Source organism: Eptatretus burgeri, chromosome 10, assembly GCF_056783735.1.
Source record: "Eptatretus burgeri isolate ZD-2024b chromosome 10, Ebu_testis_v1, whole genome shotgun sequence".
NCBI lineage: Eukaryota > Metazoa > Chordata > Myxini > Myxiniformes > Myxinidae > Eptatretus > Eptatretus burgeri.
The window spans coordinates 5,105,005-5,121,693 of NC_140970.1; the positions used below are offsets into that span (position 1 = coordinate 5,105,005).

Consider the following 16,689-nt stretch of genomic DNA (forward strand, 5'->3'; position numbering starts at 1 on the left):
ACTGGGTGTGGGTACTTCTCTCACCTGCCATGGCACTTCAACAAAAGACTTCTGTGACTCATCTCAACCAATGGTACTCCATCTCTTCTGGATCTGATTTTGACAAATTTCTCTGAAAATATCTGCTGTTCTTCCTTTGCTCCAATCGGTACTTCTCACCACATGCTTGTCAAACGTGGACATCTCTCTGGCTGTTATTAGAGAACCACCTCAGTGCCGTCGAGTCTGGCATTTCAATCAGGCTGACTGGCAGGGTCTTCAAACAGCCATCAAACTTCTAGTCTGGTCTCCCATTGCTAATTTCTCCAATATCAACTCATCCTGGGAATAATTTCAAAGAAACTTGTTCTCTCTAAAGCACAGATTTATCCCCTCTCATCTTCAATTGTCCTACCCTTCCTCCCGCTCATGGTTCACTGAAGCTTGTGGCGAGGCAGTTGTCATGAAATAACTTGCCTTTGCCTCATGAATAGCAAACCCAACTGAGGGTAATCTCAGTTCCTTCCATAAAGCTCAGAACAAGTGTGTATCTAACCTCAGGAGAGCCAGAAAACAACATCTTTCTAATCTCAAGTCTGAACTCTCAAACCTCTCTCCCTCCTACTAATCCTGGTGGTGTCTAATCAAATCTGTTTCTGGTGTATGTTCCCCCTCCCTTACCTCAAATGGCTGCACAGCTGATACCACATGTGAAATGGCTGAACACCTAAACTCGGTGTTTGCATCTAAATCTTGTGTCCGAAACTCTTCACGTTCGGTACCCACCTTACCCAGTCACAACCAAATGTCCCTGGACTCGCTGTTAAACCTCGACTCAGATTCTGTAACTGCTACAGCATCAGCCTACGTGTCCAAAAAACCTGCTCATCTGCTCTTGCTCACCCTCTCTCTGTTCTATTCACCCTCTCATTTGCTCAAGGTCATCTGCCATCTGCTTGAAAATCAGCAAACATTACTGCCCTGCATAAAAAGGAGAAAAAACAGATCCCTTCAACTACAGACTAATCAGCCCTCTCCCAATCATTAGCAAGGTTACGGAATCCATCTTAGCTTTAAACATTATATCATTCCTCTTCTCCAATAGCTTGATTTGTCCAATATAGCATGATTTGTCCATATTTGACAATATGATTTGTCCGATCATCAAAATGGCTTCAGACCAGGTCACTCTGCCCTGCACACGCTGCTTCTGCTCTCCCAACAATGGATGGAGGTACTCAATGCCAGACATGAAATCAGAGCCGTATTGTGTGCTTTTGACACAGTCTGGCATCCTGCCCTGCTCACGAAACATTCTTCCTATGGTATCCAAGGCCATCTCCACTCATCTTTCACAGACTTCCTTTCCTGTCGTAGCCAACGTGTGGCCCTAAATGGAGCTCTATCATCTCCTCTTCCTGTCCAGGCTGGAGTTCCTCAATGCAGCGTTCTGGGCCCTGTTCTTTTTCTGTGTTTTTATCGATGATCTCTCCGACTCTCTGCAAAATCCTCTTTATCCTTTTGCTGATGAATCCACTATCTGCCATACCATCTGTCATCCCTCAGACCAGCAAGCAGCAGCTTCTTCTCTCTCTGGAGATCTGGACAAAATCACAAACTGGTCCAATACGTGGGACATGTCTTTCAATTCTGACAAATCTCACACTCTCACTATGTCTCTCCAAAAAGACATTTGAGAACCCCTCCACCCACCCCACCCCATATTTGTCAACTGTCTTCTGGAGGAAATCCTTTCATTCAAGCTTCTGGGTCTCACTATCTGCCATGATCTTTCCAAGGAAAGCCACATTTCCAACCTGGCCTCCAAAACCAGTTGCTGACTGGGCATCCTCCATCGTGCAAAGTCCTTCCTTGACCCACCTGAGTACTGCCTGATGGAGTACTGCTCTCCCCTCTGGTCTGGTGCTCCTACCCCTCACCTTTCTCGGATTCACGCTGTGGAAACCAAGGTATTTATAATCATTGGTATCTCCCGTGGTGAGGCTGAGTCTTTGGGCCTCTCACTCTCTCACCGCAGGCAGGTCGGTGGTCTTTCTGTCTTCTACCATCTCCTCTCTGGTCTCGCCCCCCCCTGCTCTGTCTGCGATATGCCACCCCCCCATATTTCTGCAGGGTGCTCAATGTCTCCCAGCAACCCCCTTCTGGTAAAACCACCAAAGTCATGAATCACTTCTCACCTTCACGCTTCATTCCTCTGTTTTCCCATCTCTGTAATAAACTCCCACACTCTGTTCAATCCATTCTTCCCTCCAGGCCTTCAAAACAGCTGTTCACCATCACATCTTATCTTCCCCCATCCAAAACCTTGATGTTTTCTACCCCCGTTAATCCACCCCAAACCCACCTCTTTCAAATTCCCTGCTTTCCTTCCTGAAAGTCCCTGTAGTGTCCATCTTGTAACCCGTGTTCCCCACCAAATCCCTTTCTCTTCCACAGATGCCTGAATGTCTCTGTTCCCCATTGTTTTGTCCTCCCCTCTCCCACCCCTCTTGTCTCATGCCCCCCTTGCTGCGTGTTGTGTGTTTGCTCTCATACGAGCCTTGACAATGTATGCAAAAAAAAATTATTTTTGAGAATCCAGAATTTATTTCATTCTTGCATACTCTCCTGACATATTCTCATTGCCAAAGAGTATTTCACTTTTGATGCTTGTAATCAACATTTGTCTTGTTGGTAAAGGAGTAATGAAAAATGTTCTTGAGAAATCGAGAAAGTTGTAACTTATAATGGAAGTGTATTACAAAAAAACAAATCAAACAAATCAATGATCTGAGCTTTTCAAATAAATAAAACCCAGTTTGCAAAACATGCTCATGGCTATAAGATCATTACAAGTGCCTGTTCACCATTTTTGGGATTTAATAAGAGTAATTAGATGCAAAAACAACCTGATACTAGACATTGCAGAGCATAATTGTGCCTTCCACAGTTGATCGCCATCCACTGATAATGAGTTGATGTTTTTTCCTGGTAGTAGAGCAACCAAGCTCTTGATGTTCGTCTTCACTCCAGCACTGATGAAAAAAAATAAATTAAGATTGCAACAAGTAAAGGGGGACAGTGGGAGTTTCACATATAATTATTTCTCACAGTCATATTAATATGTCACGTGATTTAATTATCCTTTTAATGGGAAGAACATGTATTACAGCAGTCAATGTAATGTAGTAATTTTGGTGAATAATCAGGTTTAAAATTATGGGGTAAAATAAAACGACATCAAAAAAACATTCTGGAGGAACCATTATTTTCAATCTGGAGCTGATACTGAGTAAAGTGTTCCAAGTTTATAAAATTAACTCTTGCTAATTAAAATACCAAACAATTCAAATACGGTCTTGATATTGACTGTTCTCACTGATTTGATTGCCAGCAATTCCAATAGTGCTCTGCTCAAAGCTTCCCAAAAATCACTGTGATACACAAGGAGACAAAGATATAATTGTATTCCTGCAAAAATGAGGTTGATGGACATAGAGCTGACTAATGTACATAGCTGGAGGATTTTATGCTTTTTTAAATTGTAATTTCCTGAGCTGCTCAGAACGGATGCTAAAACCATTATTGCACTGGGTCTGGTTTTCTCATGCATATGGAACTGTAATGAGATCTACCCCACAAGCAGGCTGCTGCGAAAAGCAGGATGTGTTCCTTTGCATAGCTGGAGGAGTTTTGGTTACCTTCGCCACCGAAGGTGGATGGGGGTTAGGTTTCCACCCCTGTTTGTTACTTGTGAAAGGAAAGGCAGGGTTACGCAATTGGTAGTGTACGTATGTACAAAGACGTGACAGAAGTAAATAAACACGTTAAATTTCTTCATTTCATCTGCATAGCACAGCTTTACTCAGTGATTTGTATTAATATTCCACGATTTCTTTGCAGAAACGAGTTCCTGGGTCTTGTATGGCAATTAACTATGCTTCGAACCCAGGGAGCGCACAAACTTTCCGATTCTGAAAGGGGACAAATTGTTCGCCATTTGGAAGGTGGAGTCAGCCAACGTCAGATAGCTCATAACCTTGGCATTCCGTTTTCTACGGTCAATGGGATTATTGTGCAATTCACCAGCGAAGGCAAGGAATCCACAGCTTCCCGTTCTGGTCGATCTGGGCCCTCAGAAAGGTGTCTTCGAGCTGTCAAGCGGTCCATTGAGAAAACTCCCCGTTGCAAGACAGCAGATGTTTCAGAGGAGGTCCAAGTTAGCTCAAAAACTGCTATGCGGTACCTTCATCAACTAGGCGACTATGGGATAGCAGCAAGGAGAAAACCTCTTTTTCGACCGGCCAACATTCAAAGGAGAAAGAAGTGGGCTGACGAGATGGCCAACAGACCCTTGGAGTTTTGGCAAACTGTCATTTTTTTCAGATGACTCCCAATTTGCTCAATTTTCTGACAGTGGACGTGTATGGGTCTGGAGACTTCCCAGTCAAGGGTTCTCGTTGAACCGATTACAGCTAACTGTCAAACACGGTGGTTTTCAGTGATGTTGTGGGGAGTAATCTGGAGCGCTGGTCGTGCAGAGCTTATAGATTGTGTTGGCAACATCACCTCTATGATATACATTTCTATTCTTGAGGATGGAGGTCTCCGTCTTCTCCACTGGTCAGATGTTCAAAAATAACACTGTTCATGGAAGATGGAGCTCCATGCCACACTGCAAAAAAGACCAAAGAATGGCAGGACAGAAATGGGATCAAGCGACTTCCATGGCCAAGTCAGTTGCCTGACATGAATCTCATCGAACACCTCTCGGCCATATTGTATCGAGCTGTGCGGAAAAAGCTCAGGAAACCAACATCATGGACAAAATTGCTAATCTGTTTGCGTGAAGCCTGGGCAGAAATTCCACAAGAGAAAATTTCAGAACTCATTAGTTATTTTCCTGAAAGAGTAAAAGCATTGAAATCTGCAAATGGCAAGTCTATAAAATACAAGTGTATGTATTAAGATGGATCAAATATACTTCAAATGTTCAATAAATAAATTATTTTAAAATTATAGTGTCTAATTATTTCTGTCATGTCTCTGTAATGTCGTATGTGTCTGCACCTTGTTAAGAGCATACATCGAAAACCAATCAGTGGAGGAAATTGAAAAACTTTACCAGATGTTACATGACCATGTGATGGCATTCAAAAGAGCAGTCACTCTTTTGAGGTCAACAAAGGCCAATTTTCTAAAATCCTCAATTTTCATCCGATTGACTTCAAATGTGAACAGAATTTTCATATCAGCTCATTGAATTCAACCACCAATTATTTTTGAGGTCAACATAAGCCAAAATGTCAACATCGGCCAAATTTCTGAAATCCTCAATTTCATCCGATTGACTTCAAATATAACAGAATTTTCATTAAAATGACAATCTTGCGTCATGTGGTCTGGCAGCCATATTGGATCTAAAGCAATATCTTCATATGAGAAACTGCTTCACCGATCAATGCAAAATTTAACTAATTGATCAACGACCGATGAGAAATATGGTTTGATAAAGATAACGTCATTGATCATGTGGTCTGGCAGCCATATTGGATCAAAGAAAAAAAAATGCTTAAACAAACGAGTTGGCTCACATCAAGTCCTTCTTCAGACTGTGTGGGGTATGTATTATATTGTTACGGCTGTTGAAATTTGCAATACACCAGAAAGGTCCTCAGGTTAGATATATCGATAAGTTTATGTGTAGTTAGTCCACACCTGTTGTTTAGGGGGAATATGTGTGATTGATCCGGGCTGCGACGCTTTGAGTTAGCCATTTTTCTTTCTCTATCGTTATTTTGGACCATTAAGCCGCCAACAACTCAAACACCACCACCTTCGCCTCCTTACCTCCACAACTCCATCCCGCAAACATCGCTTCACCGCCATTCCCAAACGACACCCGCCAACAACCAAACCACCACAGCAAACCCCCCACCACCTTCGCCTTTCTCCTTCCACAACCAACAACCACACCACCTGTCAACACCGAATGTCATGCTGTCCAGGGCCCGTTCGGTGATTCTTGCCGAACGCGTCAAGCCACGAGTGCACATGGATGCCTTTTCGGGAGAGGAGAAGCGGAACAGGAAGGCTTCACGCCCCTTTCTTCCATCCAATGACTGAGCATCGGGTGGCATGGCCCCTACCAACCAACGAACTCTGCGACTCCCTCACTAACAACCAACGAACTCTCCGACTCTCTCACTACCAACCAACGAACTCTCCGACTCTCTCACTACCTACCAACGAACTCTCCGACTCTCTCACTACCAACCAACGAACTCTCCGACTCTCTCACTACCAACCAACGAACTCTCCGACTCTCTCACTACCAACCAACGAACTCTCCGACTCTCTCACTACCAACCAACGAACTCTCCGACTCTCTCACTACCAACCAACGAACTCTCTGACTCTCTCACTACCAACCAACGAACTCTCCGACTCTTTCACTACCAACCAACGAACTCTCCGACTCTCTCACCCACTCTGAGGATGGTGTCGTAATTTATAGATCCCCAAGGTCGGGGAGGGGCCTTAGCGAAGCCGACGTCATCGTCCATCCTGATTGGACAGGGCCTTCATGGAGTCCTCCCTTTCTGGGTGGGATTTCGGCCAGGCCAGGAAAGCCCGCCCACTCCACGCGTGTCTGGACCCGTGAAGAAGGAATTGGAACGTTTGGGGAAGCCGAGGAACTGGAACAGTGAACGCGAGGATTTTGCCTCGAGAAACGAGCCTCCGTAGACAGCAGATGGACAATGGTGCGCTGTGGCCAGCGAAGCGAGGGCTGCAAGCGCTATGGTACCGTGGATCGTAATGGAGGGGATATAATGATTTATTAATCTAACTAAAAAACATCGCAACGCACCCCAGTGTTTCCCACTACACACAAGGTAGGGATCTATCTACACATATACTTACGGCATAACTAACTTTGGGACAACTGTATGTTTGTGTGCATACGGTTCCTAGAACCGTAACAATATATTTTCGGAGGTTTTGTGACGTGCTCTCCGGGTAATCAAAGCAAATCTGATTAAAAAAATAAAAATAAAAACGGACGTTTTTTTAAAAACTCATAACGTTTGCATAGACCCCGAACCGATGTACCACATAGTCCATTTGCCAGAGAAGTAACCTTGTTGTCCTCAAAAGTGTATGGTTTTCTGGTGGTTTATTGTTCACAGGCATGCATAGACAAAATTAAGCTTGGTTGCCCGGATGGCAACCATGGGGAAATCTGTTATTTTTGCGCAAATACAAGATGGCCGTCATCGACCGGGCTGAAAATATAACTTTTTAGGTAATGAACTTAAAATTACACAAGAGACATCTTTTCCATATAATTTTGGCATGAGGAATCGATATTTAACCTTATTTTTGTGATTAGAAGTAAATTTGAGGTCAATGTTCGAGTTCCTGGCAATTGTTTGCCGTGTGAGATACATTTTGAATGACAACAAGGTCACTATTCTGACAACTGGACGCTCACATACGATATTAATGCGAGTTACTAATTCATTGTTTTGTTTTTACAGATATGGCTGATTCAAGGTGCATTCTTCCCGTGTGTCATGGTGGAGGGGAATTGAAGAAATTCGCTGATCAAGGCATCAAGACATTGATCTCCTGTGCCAAAGCCCGTGGAGATGAAGAGCTTCGTGCAAAACTACAGGACATTGTTGATGGTGGTGGTGATGCTGTTCGCATAGGATGTCACAAAGGATGCTACTGTACTTACACATCAAAACAAAAAATTGAGAGACTTCGTAAATCACAGAAAAGAAAAGCTGAAGATGATTGTGTTGCAGTGACAACAAGATCTCGCACACAGGCAACAGGCAGTGGTGCGTTTGTTTACAAACGTGACTGCATTTTTTGTGGCAAAGAATGTTTACCTGTTGATGACAAACATCCAGAAAGATGGGATCGTGTCCGTCAGTGCATGACTAAAGAACGTTTTGACAAGGAAGGTAATCCCATCCCAACTATGAAAGATGCCATCATTAATGCTGCTGAGCAACGTAATGATGAAGTAGCCAGAACGGTCAAGTTACATATTGGATATTTGGTTGATCTCTCTGCGGCTGAGTGCAAATACCATGTACGCTGTTATAACAGTTTCATGACAGTCCCTAAATATGCTGATTTGCCAACTGGTGTTGCAGAAGAAAGTGCCCTAAAGAACGTCATAGAGCGCATGAATTGTGACAGGTCAAATATGTGGAATAGCGTTGAACTGCATTCCCTGTACTGTGATCTTGGTGGCAAACTCACTCGATGTGATATGTTTTGCAAACTAACAGACTGCATGAGTAAGGACATTATGTTAGTTCGGGTAGATGGATGTGCTACCATTGTTGGTTTCCGTGAGTCCATTGCTAACCATCTGAAAATGGTTAAAGTGGATGATGCAGATGAGAGGAGTATTGATTCTGTGGTAAGGCAGATCAAGAAGGAAGCACGCTCAGTCAAGTACAACTGTGCCAATTATGACCTCTCAGAATTTACACAAGCCAACACAATCCAGGCAACAAGCCCAACTTTACTGAGGTTGATTTCAGACTTCGTGTCTGGTGGTGAAATGACCAAGAAATCTCTAAGCCTGAGCCAGTCAAATCAAAGTCATGTTACAGGTCCCAGAAATCAGACAACATTAAGACTGGCTGTCAAACTACTGCACCGCCATGGCAGTTCTGATCTTCTAAAGCTCCTTCATGAACATGGGTTCACAACGTCATATGATGAGGTCCTGAGATTCAGGAAATCCGCTGCTCATTTTCTCAGTGACAATGCTCAGCTTCTCCACCAATTCATGGGTTTGAGTAGAACTGTTGGCGTGATTTTTGCCTGGTTTGATAATCTTGATCCGCAAATGTTCACGCCTAATGGTCGGCGCACTACTCATGTCCTCTCACATGAATTTCAGCAACCCCATCCTGCAGGCATTCTTGAGTGTGGGCATGCTCACCCAGGGAAGAGCGACCTTATTATCCCACGACTGTCTAGGAAAGCTGCCGAGTGTAGGACAAGCAGCAGCTCATCAGGGAGCCTTCCTCTGCAGCACTACACTGGGCCATCCAAAGTGAACCCCCCGGCTGTGGATGCAACCTCTGGATTCTCCTACCAAGAAGTGTGTGCCCGGTAAGCTAGTTTAGCTGCTGCACAGGAAAAGGACATGAAGTGGCTAAACACAGTCAGCACACAGGTGAACGCCATGGAATGGGGTGGGTTCAACAACCAAGAAGCATTCACCAGTCATGCAGAAAAAAAGCCAGCAAGTACCTACATGTTCCGACCCCTTATTGATGCCAAATCTCATCCAGACACTGTCGTGACTTCACTGGAGTATCTTCAGAAGTCATTGACTGATATGGGAATGACTTATGTCCACATCTCTGTGGATCTCCAGCTCTACATGGTGGCTTGCCAAATCAAGTGGCATGACGTTGATCGCTTTAAAAATGTGATTCTGAGGCATCGGATAATGCACACTGTGCAGTCCTTCTGTGGTTGCATTGGCAAACTCATGCGTGGGTCTGGTATTGAGACTCTCATCAGTTCAGCATTCGGGGGCCTGGCAGGAATCATGAGTGGCAAGTCCTGGGTTCGATCAATGAGAGCCTTCCGGATGGTTTCGACTGCCCTTTTCATTTCCTTCCTCACCACCGGCCCCAAGACATTCCAGGAGTTGTGCAGCTACCTTGAGACATGCAGACAGCACCCAATTGGGAAGCACTGGGTTGATAACTTCATCAAGCCTACTCTGCATGTTCATCAACTTCTGCATAGTGAGAGGGAGGCAGACTTCCTGCTGCAACAGCTAACACTTGAACGCATGCTTCCCTACTTCTTTGTTGCTGGTCACCATCACTATGCCCGTTACATCACCTATCACCTTCTGGAGATGCGCTATCTGCTGCCACCAGATGCCAAGTCAGAGCTCATATCAGGTGCTTTTGTGTGTCGTCACCAGGAAGGCATTTGGAATGGTGTGAGCTCTGATCAGTTCGGTGAACAAACTGCTATTAGAATTGGCAAGGGTGGCCTCAAGGGTATGACTCTTTATCCAGAGATGGTAGCAGAGTGGTTCGATTCCTTTCCTGTCACTGCCTACATCTCAGATACAATGGAGCACATCTACCCTGACTCCTCAAACAAGGACAAGGAAGATCAAGTGAGAGAAAAGGACACAAGAATCGGACCATGTCACAAGGAGGAGGGGAAGAAGAGGAGAGAACTTGATGCAGATGATAGGCGCCAGATTTTACTTGAATTGTCGAATGTGTCTCATCCTCTTGAGAATCACTCACCACATCTGTACAACATTGCCAATGGTCGAATTGCTCCCCAAGAAGCTGAAGTGAATGTTGAGGATTCTGTGGTTATAGGTCAGAAAATGGTTGCAGAGTTCCATGCATCCCTTCCAGGTGGATTCCATGCAACCATCTCATGCCCCATCAAGACAATGGAGCACTTACAGAAAGGAGTGAAAATTGGGGACAAGACGATCTTGGATCTAGAAACCATCTTCCTCAGGCTGCTGACTATTGGACAGCAAAGACAAATGGAGCTAGGACCTATCTTCCAGTTTGAGCTCTGCGCAGTACCCCCCTCACTGACTGATGAATATGGGTGCTTAAGGAAAGGCAACAAAGCACCACTGGCACACAAACTCTGTGTTCAGGCACAACAGCCTCTGCAACCAGATGTTACCATTGTTGACGCGAGCCAACTTCTCTATCATATTGTCTGGCCTTTCAGGGGAACTGTGTCAGTCTTAGTTGAGTCCATCAAGACAAGGCTGTCTACCATTGCTGGTCAGAAGATCTTGATCTTTGACAAATATTATGATGTTTCTGCAAAGGACCATGAACGAGTGAGGTGTGCTGGCATTGGTTCCATCAGCTATGACCTCACAATAAACACACCCCTGCCTAGTCGAGACGCCATCCTGAAAAACAAGCAGAACAAGTTGCAGCTGTCCAAGATTTTGAGTACCTATAACGTTGGTGAAGGAGTTACTGTGGAGAGCCGTAGTCATGGTGCGTTCAACCATGATGAAGCAGACATTACAATGATCTCACACCTGCTCATGGCTGCTGAATGTAATGCAAGAGTGATACGTATCCTCTCTGATGACACTGATGTTTTTGTATTGATGGTTTACTGGGTTTACCAGTGCAACATCCAGGCCACAGTGCAGATGGAAAGGTGGGATGGAGCAATTTGGGATATCAACACCACCTGTGACCAGCTTGGCCCCAAGTGTCTGCAGCTTTTGGAAATGCACTACATCACTGGCTCAGATACCACGTCATACCCATAAGGCAAGGGCAAAGTGTCAGCGCTGAAGACACTGAGAGCTGGCAACTTCCCTGGTTTGTACTCTGCACTTGGCGAGCTGAACGCAAGCCATGAACAGCTCATGGAAGCAGGGCAGACATTCTTCTGTGCCCTGTATGGTCAGCCAGAAGGTACTACAATTAGTGAGATAAGGTACTATATGTACACAAGGAAGTCTGGCAAGCCCCTCAAGCTCATGGCATTACCTCCAACTGAGATCAATCTCTTCCTACATATTATGTGTGCACATCTACAGACAGTACTTGCAAAATCAGCTGATCAGCAGGCCCCACCTGAACTTGACATTACAAAATATGGATGGGACATCAGAGATGGAATCGCAGTGCCAGCAACTTCTGCTACTCCACCAGCTCCTTTGGACCTCATGGATGTTGTGCGGTGTGGATGCAAAGCAGAGGGGAAGGCCTGCAGTACTGCAAGTTGCAGTTGTCACCATGCAAAGATCTCCTGCACGCTATACTGCACTTGTGGTTGCAGTGACAAGTGCTTCAACCCACACAAGACTGTGGAGGACAGTGAAAGTGAAGTGGAAGAAGGGAGTGTCGAAGCAGAACTGGAAAGAGACGAGGATACGGAAGGGGACGAGTACAATGAATGGGAATGAACAATACGTAAGTTGTCTAGGAGGCTCTATGTCCTCTGTTCCTACGATGTCCAATATGATGACATGACAATGTGTATGCTTTCTGGTTATCAACATACTGTTGTGAACCATTCATGACTTCACTTTTGCATTGGTGTTGCATAATTTTCGGCAGAAAATAGTCATGGACATTTCATGTGAACCTCTATTTATTCCTAAACGTAAAAAAAACCCCCAAAATTGAATTCCTCATGTCAAAATCATATGGAAAAGAGGTATTACACAGGATTATATGTTGACCGATTTAAAATTTAGCCCCATCGTCTGACCTGTAGCGGCCATCTTGAATTTATGCAAATTACAGGAGTTCCCCAAGGTAGCCACCCCGGCAACCAACCTGAATTTTATTAATGGACCCATGTTAGTCCAAAACAATCATAAAACCATACACTTTCCACATCAACAAGGTTGACAATGGAACACATAATAACGGCAAATGGACTAACATGACGCATGCAGAGACGAGCAGGCAAGATGGCAGATTATCTGCAATGTTTATTTAATGGGGGATGTCTCCAGGGCTGTTCTGCATCAAGCTGCAACTCCTGTTTTGGATAAAGTCATTATTTGAACGAATTCATTATATTTCAATAACTGCTGCATGTGCAATGAAGACCAGCTTTAAAGTTAACGGGATCCCATATTGCATGCAGCGACAGCCTGGCCAACCATTCATCATCAACCAATTAAATGGAGTGCTTGAATGAGTGCTTAAGCCACTGGCCGAACGCCTTTCAGATAGCGGAAACCCGCCACGTCCTTCTGAGCAAATCGTTCACTCACTACGACACTTTTACCCGCCATGTCCTTCTGAGTGAATCTTTCACTCACTGCGACACTTTTACCCGCCACGGCCTTCTGAAAGCATCGTTCACTCACTGCGGACGATTTTACCCACCAAAAGTGGGGCAGATAACAGCAATTTTTGAGAGGAATCGTACAAATGATGATAGAAGCATCAAATTTGGCACATTTGTTCTCCAGGGGATTCTAATCAAATCTGCCTGATTGGCCATTTGAAAATCCAAATTTTGAAAAATTTGGATTTTCAAATGGCCAATGGGGCAGATTTGATCAGAAAGCCCTGCAGAACAGAAATGCCAAATTTGATGCTTGTATCATAATTTGCACGATTTTTCTACTATCCAATACACTACATGTCCTTCTGAGAAAATCGTTCACTCACTGCGGACGATTTAACCCGCCACGTCGTTCTGAGAGAATCCTTCACTCACTGCGGACGATTTTAGCCGCCACGTCCTTCTGAGAGAATCGTTCACCCACTGCGGACGATTTTACCTGCAACGTCATTCTGAGAGAATCGTTCAGCCACTGCGGACGATTTTACCCGCCACGTCCTTCTGAAAGAATCGTTCACCCACTGCGGACGATTTTACCCGCCTCGTCCTTCTGAGAGAATCGTTCAGCCACTGCGGCCGATTTTACCCGCCACGTCCTTCTGAGAGAATCGTTCACTCACTGCGGACGATTTTACCTGCAACGTCCTTCTGAGAGAATCGTTCACTCACTGCGGATGCTTTAACCCGCCACGTCCTTCTGAGAGAATCGTTCAGCCACTGGGAACGATTTTACCCGCCACGTCCTTGTGAGAGAATTGTTCACCCACTGCGGACGATTTTACCCGCCACGTCCTTCTGAGAGATTCGTTCACTCACTGCGGACGATTTTAGCCGCCACGTCCTTCTGAGAGAATCGTTCACTCACTGCGGACGATTTTAGCCGCCACGTCCTTCTGAGAGAATCGTTCACCCACTGCGGACGATTTTAGCCGCCACGTCCTTCTGAGAGAATCGTTCACTCACTGCGGATGATTTTACCCACCACATCCTTCTGAGAGAATCGTTCACTCACTGCGGACGATTTTACCCACCACATCCTTCTGAGAGAATCGTTCAGCCACTGCGGACGATTTTACCCGCCACGTCCTTCTGAGAGAATCGTTCACTCACTGCGGACGATTTTACCCGCCACGTCCTTCTGAGAGATTTGTTCACTCACTGCGGACGATTTTACCCGCCACGTCCTTCTGAGAGAATCGTTCAGCCACTGGGAACGATTTTACCCGCCACGTCCTTGTGAGAGAATTGTTCACCCACTGCGGACGATTTTACCCGCCACGTCCTTCTGAGAGATTCGTTCACTCACTGCGGACGATTTTAGCCGCCACGTCCTTCTGAGAGAATCGTTCACTCACTGCGGACGATTTTAGCCGCCACGTCCTTCTGAGAGAATCGTTCACCCACTGCGGACGATTTTAGCCGCCACGTCCTTCTGAGAGAATCGTTCACTCACTGCGGACGATTTTACCCACCACATCCTTCTGAGAGAATCGTTCACTCACTGCGGACGATTTTACCCACCACATCCTTCTGAGAGAATCGTTCAGCCACTGCGGACGATTTTACCCGCCACGTCCTTCTGAGAGAATCGTTCACTCACTGCGGACGATTTTACCCACCACGTCCTTCTGAGAGAATCGTTCAGCCACTGCGGACGATTTTAGCTGCCACGTCCTTCTGAGAGAATCGTTCACCCACTGCGGATGATTTTACCCGCCACGTCCTTCTGAGAGATTTGTTCACTCACTGCGGACGATTTTACCCGCCACGTCCTTCTGAGAGAATCGTTCAGCCACTGCGGACGATTTTACCCGCCACGTCCTTCTGAGAGAATCGTTCACTCACTGCGGACGATTTTACCCACCACGTCCTTCTGAGAGAATCATTCAGCCACTGCGGACGATTTTAGCCGCCACGTCCTTCTGAGAGAATCGTTCACCCACTGCGGAAGATTTTACCCGCCTCGTCCTTCTGAGAGAATCGTTCACTCACTGCGGACGATTTTACCCGCCACGTCCTTCTGAGAGATTCGTTCACTCACTGCGGACGATTTTACCCGCCACATCCTTCTGAGAGAATCGTTCAGCCACTGCGGACGATTTTAGCCGCCACGTCCTTCTGAGCCAGTGGTTCAAGCTCCGCCTCATTCTTCAGAGCGAGTGGTTCGTGCTCCGCAGCATCCTTCAGAGCGAGTGGTTCATGTTCCGCCGCGTCCTTCAGAGTGAATGGATCGTGCTCTGCCACGTACTTCAGAGCGAGTCGTTCGTGCTCTGCCACCTCCTTCAGAGCAAGTGGTTCGTGCTCCGCCGCGTCCTTCAGAGCGAATGGATCATGGTCTGCCACGTACTTCAGAGCGAGTGTTTCATGCTCCGCCGCATCCTTCAGAGCCAGGGGTTCGTGCTCCGCCGCGTCATTCAGAGTGAGTGGTTCATGCTCCGCCGCGTCCTTCAGAGCATGTGGTTCTTGCTCTTCCGCGTCCTTCAGAGATTGTGGTTCGTGTTCCGCCACATCCTTCAGAGCGAGGGGTTCGTGTTCCACCACGTCCTTCAGAGCGAGTGGTTCGTGCTCCGCCACGTCCTTCAGAGCGAGTGGTTCGTGTTCCGCCGTGTCCTTTAGAGTGAGTGGTTCGTGGTCTGATGCATTTTCTTAATTACAGAACCAAAATTATTTTCCACCAGTCACACGCAGCTGTTTATAAAGATTAATGTTTGTGAACATTTCCCTGAAATGTCTATATAAATGCAACGATGTTTTTCGGTGAAAGCTACTCAAGGTTTTTGGGTTGTTGCCGATGTGTGTGTGTGTGTGTGTGTGTGTGTGTGTGTGTGTGTGTGTGTGTGTGTGTGTGTGTGTGTGTGTGTGTGTGTGTGTGTGTGTGTGTGTGTGTGTGTGTGTGTGTGTGTGTGTGTGTGTGTGTGTGTGTGTGTGTGTGCGTGCGCATGTGTGCACATGTGTGTGTGTGTCCTGTTCAGAAAGCATAACTCTCTGTCTGTCCCATTCTTACTCTACCCCCTCCCAATGCAGTGTGGCATCCTCCTCCCGCACACCTCTCAATTTCCTCTCCCCTCCTTCTCTCTGTTTGTCTCTGTCTTTGGACATAATCGGACGGTGGTTATGTCTGGACGGTGTTTGTCTCTGGACGTGTCCGGACAGGAGTTTTTCTCCGGCCAGCTTGGCTCCAGATGCGTCCAGATGGTGTTTGTCTCCGGACGTGTCCGGGCAGTAATTCAAGCTCAACCGCATGTCTGTCTTCCCTTCCTCTCACCTCACAGTCTTCCCACCCCTCCTCGCTCCCCCTCCCTCCTCTCTCCTCTCCCCACCCCTCTCTCCTTCTCCCCCCTTCCTCTTTTTCTCCTTCCCCCTGAAGTATTCCTATCGGCGAAGTGACGGGTGGTATTTAGGTCAGGTATGGGAGCATGTGCCAGAACAGCATGTCGCTGCGTCCACTTTCCGCCGGTACTCCAGGGGCCTCCGTCTGGCCATCCCCCAGGCAGATGCCAGGCCCATCCCCATCTCCTTGAGATGATGGTCAACCTGCTGCAACCATGAGGCACGTGGTCGACCCACTGGCCTCCTCCACTCATGAGACTCCCTCGCTGAGAGAATCTGGTGAGCAGGATCAGAGTCAGGAAAACGAGCCACATGTCCATACAGCTGCAACTGACGCTCACGGACTATGCAGGTAACAAATCTCATCCGAGTCTCTCTCAGCAACCGCTCGTTGGACACAAAATCCGACCAGCGATAGCCAAGGATTCTCCGAAGAGACCTGGTACCAAAGGAATTAAGTCTCCGTCTCAGATCCTTGGTCAGAGTCCAAGTCTCGCACCCATAGAG

General features: G+C 46.3%; 1 long non-coding RNA gene across 1 annotated transcript in view; it reads right to left on the reverse strand.

Moving 5' to 3' along the window:
• Positions 1-2,569: 2,569 nt before the first annotated feature.
• The window catches only part of LOC147017872 (uncharacterized), a 98,168-nt gene continuing 84,048 nt past the window's right edge, over positions 2,570-16,689 (reverse strand). Inside the window, exon 3 of the long non-coding RNA XR_015062173.1 lies at positions 2,570-3,014. This is a non-coding gene — a long non-coding RNA (uncharacterized LOC147017872). The remainder of the gene's footprint in view (positions 3,015-16,689) is intronic.